We start from the raw sequence: 8809 nt of genomic DNA on the forward strand, positions 1-8809 counted from the left end.
GCAGACTGTAGATTGGAAAGCAGCATGTAGATTGTAGAAGCAGCTGTAGATTTGCCTAGAAGCAGACTGTAGATTGTAGAAAGCAGACTGTAGATTGTAGAAGCAGACTGTAGATTGTAGAAGCAGACTGTAGATGTAGAAGCAGACTGTAGATTGTAGAAGCAGACATTGTGCAGACAGATTGTAGAAGCAGACTGTAGAGTAGATGTAGAAGCAGACTGTAGATTACGCTTATTAGAAGCAGACTGTAGATTGTAGAAGCAGACTGTAGAAAGTGTGTAGAAGCAGACTGTAATGTTGAGAAGCAGAAGCTTTAACCCAGCAACCACACCAAAATGCAGCGCTCAATACAACTGGGTTGGGCTATATGACATCATCATCATCTTCACCGCCACCTCTCTCCCGTCTCCATCGATGGCTCTGGATAACACACTGTGTGTGCAGTGCAAGTAGGTTGCATAGTGAAACACACAACACGTGTTAGTGCCAGGACAGCTCATGGGAAGTCAAATCTACTGCTAGAGTAGAAAGTGGTAGAGAAGGATAGAGATTTTGTTATAACAGATCTCTAAGTCATTTCATTACAAGGTCTGCAAAATACACATTTAATTTGCTCCAAATATTTGCTGACTGGTTATGAACGTGTTATTATAAATTAGACATAGAAGGGACAGGGAAATGGACCTCAGGACACAACATACCTTTTAAAATGACAACACACATGAAACCCACATGCTCTCTCATCCATCTGTCAATTCCATCTTACGAATGCCTGAGAGTCGTCTGTCTGGTTTAAGCGTAAGCCTTGTCCCTCCTGTAGGTGTGTTTAACTCTATGGGCTATCTGTATTACTACTTGAGAGCTGAAGTGGGAGGTCTATCTTTCCAATTTTCCTGGATGTATTTCAGGATAATGTTTTGTGGATAAGACACACATCTGATGCAATTACGGATGATTTTATTTCTGGGTTTCCCTATTTCAGGATAATGTTTTGTGGATAGACACACATCTGACACATCTGATGCAATTACGGATGATTTTATTTCTGGGTTTCCCTATTTCAGGATAATGTTTTGTGGATAGACACACATCTGATGCAATTACGGATTATTTTATTTCTGGGTTTCCCAGAAAATTTCAAGCTGATGCTGTAACGGCTGATTTCCTCCTCTTCGTCTGAAGACCAAGACGCAGAGTGGTAAGTGTCCATGTTTTAATATAATCCACTGAACACGACAAAATAACAAAGTAACCTAACCGAAACAGTCCCGTGTGGCACGAACACGAACACAGACACAGGAAACATACACCCACCAACCAACAGTGAAAACAGGCAACCTAAATATGGTTCCCAATCAGAGACAATGCAAAACACCTGTCTCTGATTGAGAACCATATCAGGCCAATTGACAAACCTAAACATAGAAACACATAACATAGACTGCCCACCCCAACTCACGCCCTGACCATACTAACTAAAGACAAAACAAAGGAAAATAAAGGTCAGAACGTGACAGATGCGACAATCTGCGAGACAACGCACCATAATTGGGGTGAGTTTAGTGAAAGGGACATGAGATTGAACGCATTGGGATGAACAGCTTATAAATTGACTCTATTTATGACATCATGGGAATCAATAGGAATCGATAGAAAGTGAATGTAATGTTTAATTTAGCCTACCTAATGACTAATGAACATAGGACATAACAAGATCTCTCTCTCTCTCTCGTTCTCTCTCACGCACACTCACATACACTCTCACACACTCATGCACACACACGCACTCACATACACACACCGACAAGTATGTTGGTTATATTGATTTATTTCTGTACTGTTTATGTCCTCTAGTCTCTGTTCCAGCTACGCTCTCTAACTCAGTGTGGCTTCTCTCAAGTGACAGGCACACCTGTGGCATGAAGGAAGAGGGGGTGTTGTGCTAGACCGAGTGTGTATGCAGTGCGTGTGTGGCTAATTATGTGTGTGTGTGCGTGTGTGTGTAGCCCCAGACGTGACAGACACACTCAGGCATGAGGTCTATTTGCTTCCAGCAGCTCACAGAGCAGGACACTGACCCAGCCCCCTCTGCCCCACTGAGCTACTCATCTGTGCTTTTGTGTGTGTGTGTGTGAGTGTGTGTGAAAGTATATGTGTCTGTGTGCTGTATCCTTGCTGCTCCTCTCAGCTCTCTTCTCTGTGTGTCGTGTCTTGTTAGTGCTGGCTGTGCCGAGTGATGAGTCATTGCAGTTCTTTCCTCCCTGACCATAGTAAGGGTCAAGACAGAGAGACAAGCCTCACACACTGCTGCCTCAGAACAGCTTTCCTCATACTGAACATAATCTATTAGATATGTGCCTCTCGCAATTAACGCTATAACCACTCACACATAAAACACACAGTGCTGTCCAGCTGTCCTTCAGTTTGGATAGTAATGTCTTGCCAACCATAGACTGTCTTGAAAACCCCAAACCCACTGTATTCTCAGTCCATATATCTAACATGCCGATAATAAACCATTAGCACAGTAACTGTGTGCTGATCCCAGGATAATGACAGCACAGTAACTGATCCCAGAATAATGACAGCACAATAACTGATCCCAGAATAATGACAGCACAGTAACTGATCCAGATAATGACAGCACAGTAACTGATCCCAGAATAATGACAGCACAGTAACTGATCCCAGAATAATGACAGCACAGTAGTAGACGGGTTACCGTACTGTTTAGTTGGTCATTCTCTGATGACTCCAGGAACAATGTGTAGTTCTGTCTGTGTTTGATACTGTACTGTTTAGTTGGTCATTCTCTGATGAGTCCAGGAACAATGTGTAGCTCTGTCTGTGTTTGATACTGTACTGTATGTCTGGCATGGCTCAGGGCCTGTATGATGTGTAGTAAGCACAGTCTGCCACACGTATAGGTCCTATTTCTGTCTAGTCTAACTGGCTGTTTTAGAGACTGGGGAGATTGCATGAGGAATGCTGTTAGCTAATTTTAGACTGCTGTATTACATTCCTTTCGCTCAATAGGAACTACAAATACCCAGAAGAGGGGAGGAGAAAAGGAGTGTAAAATAATATTCTGTGCTATTCCTCTGATCTCAACTCTGATTCTGGAGAACACGACTGGAAAGAACAGAATTGTAACAAAAGATTAGTCATCGAAATAAGAGAAGAAGGTAGGAGGAGGTAGAGAATGAGAGTAGTGAGATTTAGAGAAGGAGGTAGGAGGAGGTAGAGAATGAGAGTAGTGAGATTTAGAGAAGGGAAAGGAAGGGAGAGAGGACACAAACGTGACAAGCAGACTAAAGTGTTTTTCGTGTGTGAGAGGAGAGAGAGAGAGAGAGAGAGAGAGAGAAAGAGAGCGATCGAGAGAAAGAGAGATACATCTAGATAGAGAGAGAGAGAGAAAAATACATCTAGATAGAGAGAAAAATACATCTAGATAGAGAGAAAAATACATCTAGACAGAGAGAAAAATACATCTAGACAGAGAGAGAGAGAGAAAGTGTGTGCGAGTGTGACTCTTGTAATGTTCTGATCCATTTGGATCATTACGGGGATCGTCAATCTCTCATTATGTCATACAGTAAATGAAACATTACGTTCGCATCAGATCCGGTTGATCATACTACCATCACACTGATCCCTGTGGCTGTGGAGTGTTTGACCCTGCACTGACCTTGTAAGTTATGTGTGTGTGCGTTTGCAAATGGTGCAGTCAGAGTGGTCAGGAGGTATTGATCAGTGCAGCTCATGTGATGACTGTAAGTGAGTCAGACTCCTGTGCTACCCTGTAGGTCTGTCTGTGCCAACACCAAGATCAATAGTGGCACCAATGGGTTTCCTCTGTTGCCAGACACATCAGTTATGTCAGCTACCTCTCTTCCAGAGCAAGCTCTTCCATTAAACAGGAAGAAACAGTATCCTTTACACATCATCATCATACACCAGATATAACATTGACTCATATCAAGCTTTATTGGTCAGAGATGTCAGTACTTCATTTCCACAGGGCATTTGGTCTGGCTTTTGATCCAGAACAAATACTCCCTGTTCATCTCCTCCATGTCATAAATCAGGACAAGGAGATTCATCTTCTTACTGACTAACATGTTGGGGCTCTTTTAGTCTCTAAGATGAGCGCATGGTGCTAGGCAGAGGTTACAGTATATAGGTTATAGTTCTCACTACTTTGCTTCTAAGACAGAGCGAGACAGTGAGTGGGAGAGAGATATATAGAGAGAGAGAACTAGAACTGTCTGTTTGAAGTGCAAAACAGGCTCACTCTCTTTCTCTCTCCCCCCTCCTTTACTTAAAAAAGCTGAAACAAAGGTGCTGACAATGACATGGCAGGATGACAGACCAGGAAGTGATCACTAAGTCATGAAGAGGACATGGACAGGACACACACACACACACTCACAACTTAGCTCAGTGTTGCTGAGTGAAACCTGCTAACATGTTCTCTCACGCCACCTTATGTACTGCAGACTAATAATCTGTTGAGGAGGAAGTGTTTAGGGTCTAATTGGCTCAGTATCAGGGACATGGTCCTCTCCTCCTCTCCTCCTGTTGTATTCTTCTGATTCGCTGCCAGTGTTAACACTCCTCTTCCTTAGCAGACACAGGGGCTAAGGGAGGGAAATTATGAAAAAGGCTGAGAACTAGCTGAGTTGTTCTGTAGCCTCAAAAGAGCCGAAAAGAGATGGCCGCCTCGCTTCGCGTTCCTTGGAAAATATGCAGTATTTTGTTTTTTTACGTGTTATTTCTTACATCGGTACCCCAGGTAATCTTAGGTTTCATTACATACAGTCGGGAGGAACTACTGAATATACGATTAACGTCAACTCATCATCGTTCCTACCAGGAATATGACTTTCCCGAAACGGATCCAGTGTTTTGCCTTCCACCCAATACAATGGATCTGATCCCAGCCGGCGACCCTGTGCGACGCCGAAAAAGGGGAAACGAGGCGGTCTCGTGGTCAGGCTTCGGGAGCGGCACATCGCGCTCCACTCCCTAGCATACTACTCGCCAATGTCCAGTCTCTTGACAATAAGGTTGATGAAATCCGAGCACGGGTACATTCCAGAGAGACATCAGGATTGCAACGTGCTCTGCTTCACGGAAACATGGCTAACTCAAGGGACGCTAACGGAGTCGGTGCAGCCAGCTGGTTTCTTCATGCACGCCGACAGAAACAAACATCTTTCGGTAAGAAGAGGGGGGGGTATGCCTTATGATTAACGAGAAGTGGTGTGATCATCATAACAACACACAGGAACTCAAGTCATTCTGTTCACCTGATCTAGAACTCCTCACAATCAAATGTCGACCGCATTATCTACCAAGGGAATTCTCTTCAATCATAATCACAGCCGTATATATTCCCCCCAAGCAGACACATCGATGGCCCTGAACGAACTTTATCTGACTCTTTGTAAACTGGAAACCACACACCCTGAGGCTGCATTCATCGTAGGGGATTTTAACAAGGCTAATCTAAAACAAAACTCCCTAAATTCTATCAGCATATCGATTGTGCTACCAGGGCTGGAAAAACACTAGACCATTGTTATACTAATTTCCGCGACGCTTATAAGGCCCTCCCCCGCCCCCCTTTCGGAAAAGCTGACCACGACTCCATTTTGTTGATTCCAGCCTACAAACAGAAACTCAAACAACAAGCTCCGCGCTCAGGTCTGTTCAACGCTGGTCCGACCAATCTGAATCCACGCTTCAAGACTGCTTCGATCACGCGGATTGGAAATATGTTCCGCATCGCGTCCAACAACAATATTGACGAATATGCTGATTCGGTGAGCGAGTTCATTAGGAAGTGCATTGACGATGTCGTACCCACAGCAACGATAAAAACATTCCCAAACCAGAAACCGTGGATTGACGGCAGCATTCGCGTGAAACTGAAAGCGCGAACCACTGCTTTTAACCAGGGCAAGGTGACCGGAAGCATGACCGAATACAAACAGTGTAGCTATTCTCTCCGCAAGGCAATCAAACAGGCTAAGTCTCAGTACAGAGACAAAATCGAGTCGCAATTCAACAGCTCAGACACAAGAGGTATGTGGCAGGGTCTACAGTCAATCACGGATTACAAAAGAAAACCAGCCCCGTCGCGGACCAGGATGTCTTGCTCCCAGACAGGCTAAACAACTTTTTTGCCCGCTTTGAGGACAATACAGTGCCACTGACACGGCCCCCTACCAAAACCTGCGGGCTCTCCTTCACTGCAGCCGAGGTGAGTAAAACATTAAACGTGTTAACCTCGCAAGGCTGCAGGCCCAGACGGCATCCCAGCCGCGTCCTCAGAGCATGCGCAGACCAGCTGGCTGGTGTGTTTACGGACATATTCAATCAATCCTTATCCAGTCTGCTGTTCCCACATGCTTCAAGAGGGCCACCATTGTTCCTGTTCCCAAGAAAGCTAAGGTAACTGAGCTAAACGACTACCGCCCGTAGCACTCACTTCCGTCATCATGAAGTGCTTTGAGAGACTATTCAAGGACCATATCACCTCCACCCTACGGACACCCTAGACCCACTCCAATTGCTTACCGACCCAATAGGTCCACAGACGACGCAATCGCAACCACACTGCACACTGCCCTAACCCATCTGGACAAGAGAATACCCATGTGAGAATGCGTTCATCGATTACAGCTCAGCATTTAACACCATAGTACCCTCCAAACTCGTCATCAAGCTCGAGACCCTGTGTCTCGACCCCGCCCTGTGCAACTGGGTCCTGGACTTCCTGACGGGCCGCCCCCAGGTGGTGAGGGTAGGTAACAACATCTCCACCCCGCTGATCCTCAACACTGGGGCCCACAAGGGTGCGTTCTGAGCCCTCTCCTGTACTCCCTGTTCACCCACGACTGCGTGGCCATGCACGCCTCAACTCAATCATCAAGTTTGCGGATGACACTACAGTGGTAGGCTTGATTACAACAACGACGAGACGGCCTACAGGAGGAGGTGAGGGCCTCGGAGTGTGGTGTCAGGAAAATAACCTCACACTCACGTCAACAAAACAAAGAGATGATTGTGGACTTCAGGAAACAGCAGAGGAGCACCCCCCTATCCACATCGACGGGTCAGTAGTGGAGAAGGTGGAAAGTTTTAAGTTCCTCGGTGTACACATCACGGACAAACTGAATGGTCCACCCACACAGACAGCGTTGTGAAGAAGGCGCAGCAGCGCCTCTTCAACCTCAGGAGGCTGAAGAAATTCGGCTTGTCACCAAAAGCACTCACAAACTTCTACAGATGCACAATCGAGAGCATCCTGTCGGGCTGTATCACCGCCTGGTACGGCAACTGCTCCGCCCACAACCGTAAGGCTCTCCAGAGGGTAGTGAGGTCTGCAGAACGCATCACCAGGGGCAAACTACCTGCCTCCAGGACACTACACCACCGATGTCACAGGAAGCCATAAAGATCATCAAGGACAACAACCACCCAAGCCACTGCCTGTTCACCCGCTATCATCCAGAAGGCGAGGTCAGTACAGGTGCATCAAAGCAGGGACGAGAGACTGAAAAACAGCTTCTATCTCAAGGCCATCAGACTGTTAAACAGCCACCACTAACATTTAGCGGCCGCTGCCAACATACTGACTCAACTCCAGCCACTTTAAAAATGGGAATTGATGGAAATTATGTAAAAATGTACCACTAGCCACTTTAAACAATGCCACTTAATACAATGTTTACATACCCTACATTACCCATCTCATATGTATATACTGTACTCTATATCATCTACTGCATCTTGCCATCTTTATGTAATACATGTACACTAGCCACTTTAAACTATGCCACTTTATGTTTACATACCCTACAGTACTCATCTCATATGTATATACCGTACTCGTATACCATCTACGCATCTTGCCATGCCGTTCTGTACCACCACTCATTCATATATCTTTATGTACATATTCTTTATCCCTTTACACTTGTGTGTGTGTGTAAGGTAGTAGTTGTGGAATTGTTAGGTTAGATTACTGTTGGTTATTACTGCATTGTCGGAACTAGAAGCACAAGCATTTCGCTACACTCGCATTAACATCTGCTAACCATGTGTATGTGACTAATAAAATTTGATTTGATTTGATTTGATCCCCAGTGGATAATGCATTGTGTACTAGGCATGTCTACCACTATTCAAACAAACAAATACATGCACCAATGCAAATTCCATCTTCGTAACATCTTTATAACATTGCAAAAATCAGAAATCTTTTTTTATTTTTTATATATATGCAGAAAAGCTAATCCATGCTTTGTCACATTAAGATTAGATTAGTGTAATGCTCTACACTCCAGCTACCTGGATAAGGCACTATATAAACTTCAGCTAGTGCAAAATACAGCTGCTAGAAACTACCCTAGAAACCCAAAAATGTGATCATATTTCCTCATTGCTAGAATCTCTACACTGGCTTCCTGTTAAGGCTATGGCTGATTTCACGGTTTTACTGTTAACCTACAAAGCATGACATGGACTTGCTCTTATTTCTCTCTATGATTTGGTCCTGCCGTACATACCTACACGTACGCTACGGTCACAAGACGCAGGCCTCCTTATTGTTCCTAGAATTTCTAGGCAAACAGCTGGAAGCAAGGCTTTCTCCTACATAGCTCCTCTTCTATGGAATGGTCTGCCGATACATGTGAAACCTTTAAGTTCTTAATGAGGTTGGTTCTATGATTGAGTCTAGTCAGGCCCAGGGGTGTGAAGGTGAACGGCAAGGCACTGGAGTGACTCACCACCCTTG

This window comes from Salvelinus sp. IW2-2015, linkage group LG16 (genome assembly GCF_002910315.2).
Source record: "Salvelinus sp. IW2-2015 linkage group LG16, ASM291031v2, whole genome shotgun sequence".
NCBI classification, from domain to species: Eukaryota; Metazoa; Chordata; class Actinopteri; order Salmoniformes; family Salmonidae; genus Salvelinus; species Salvelinus sp. IW2-2015.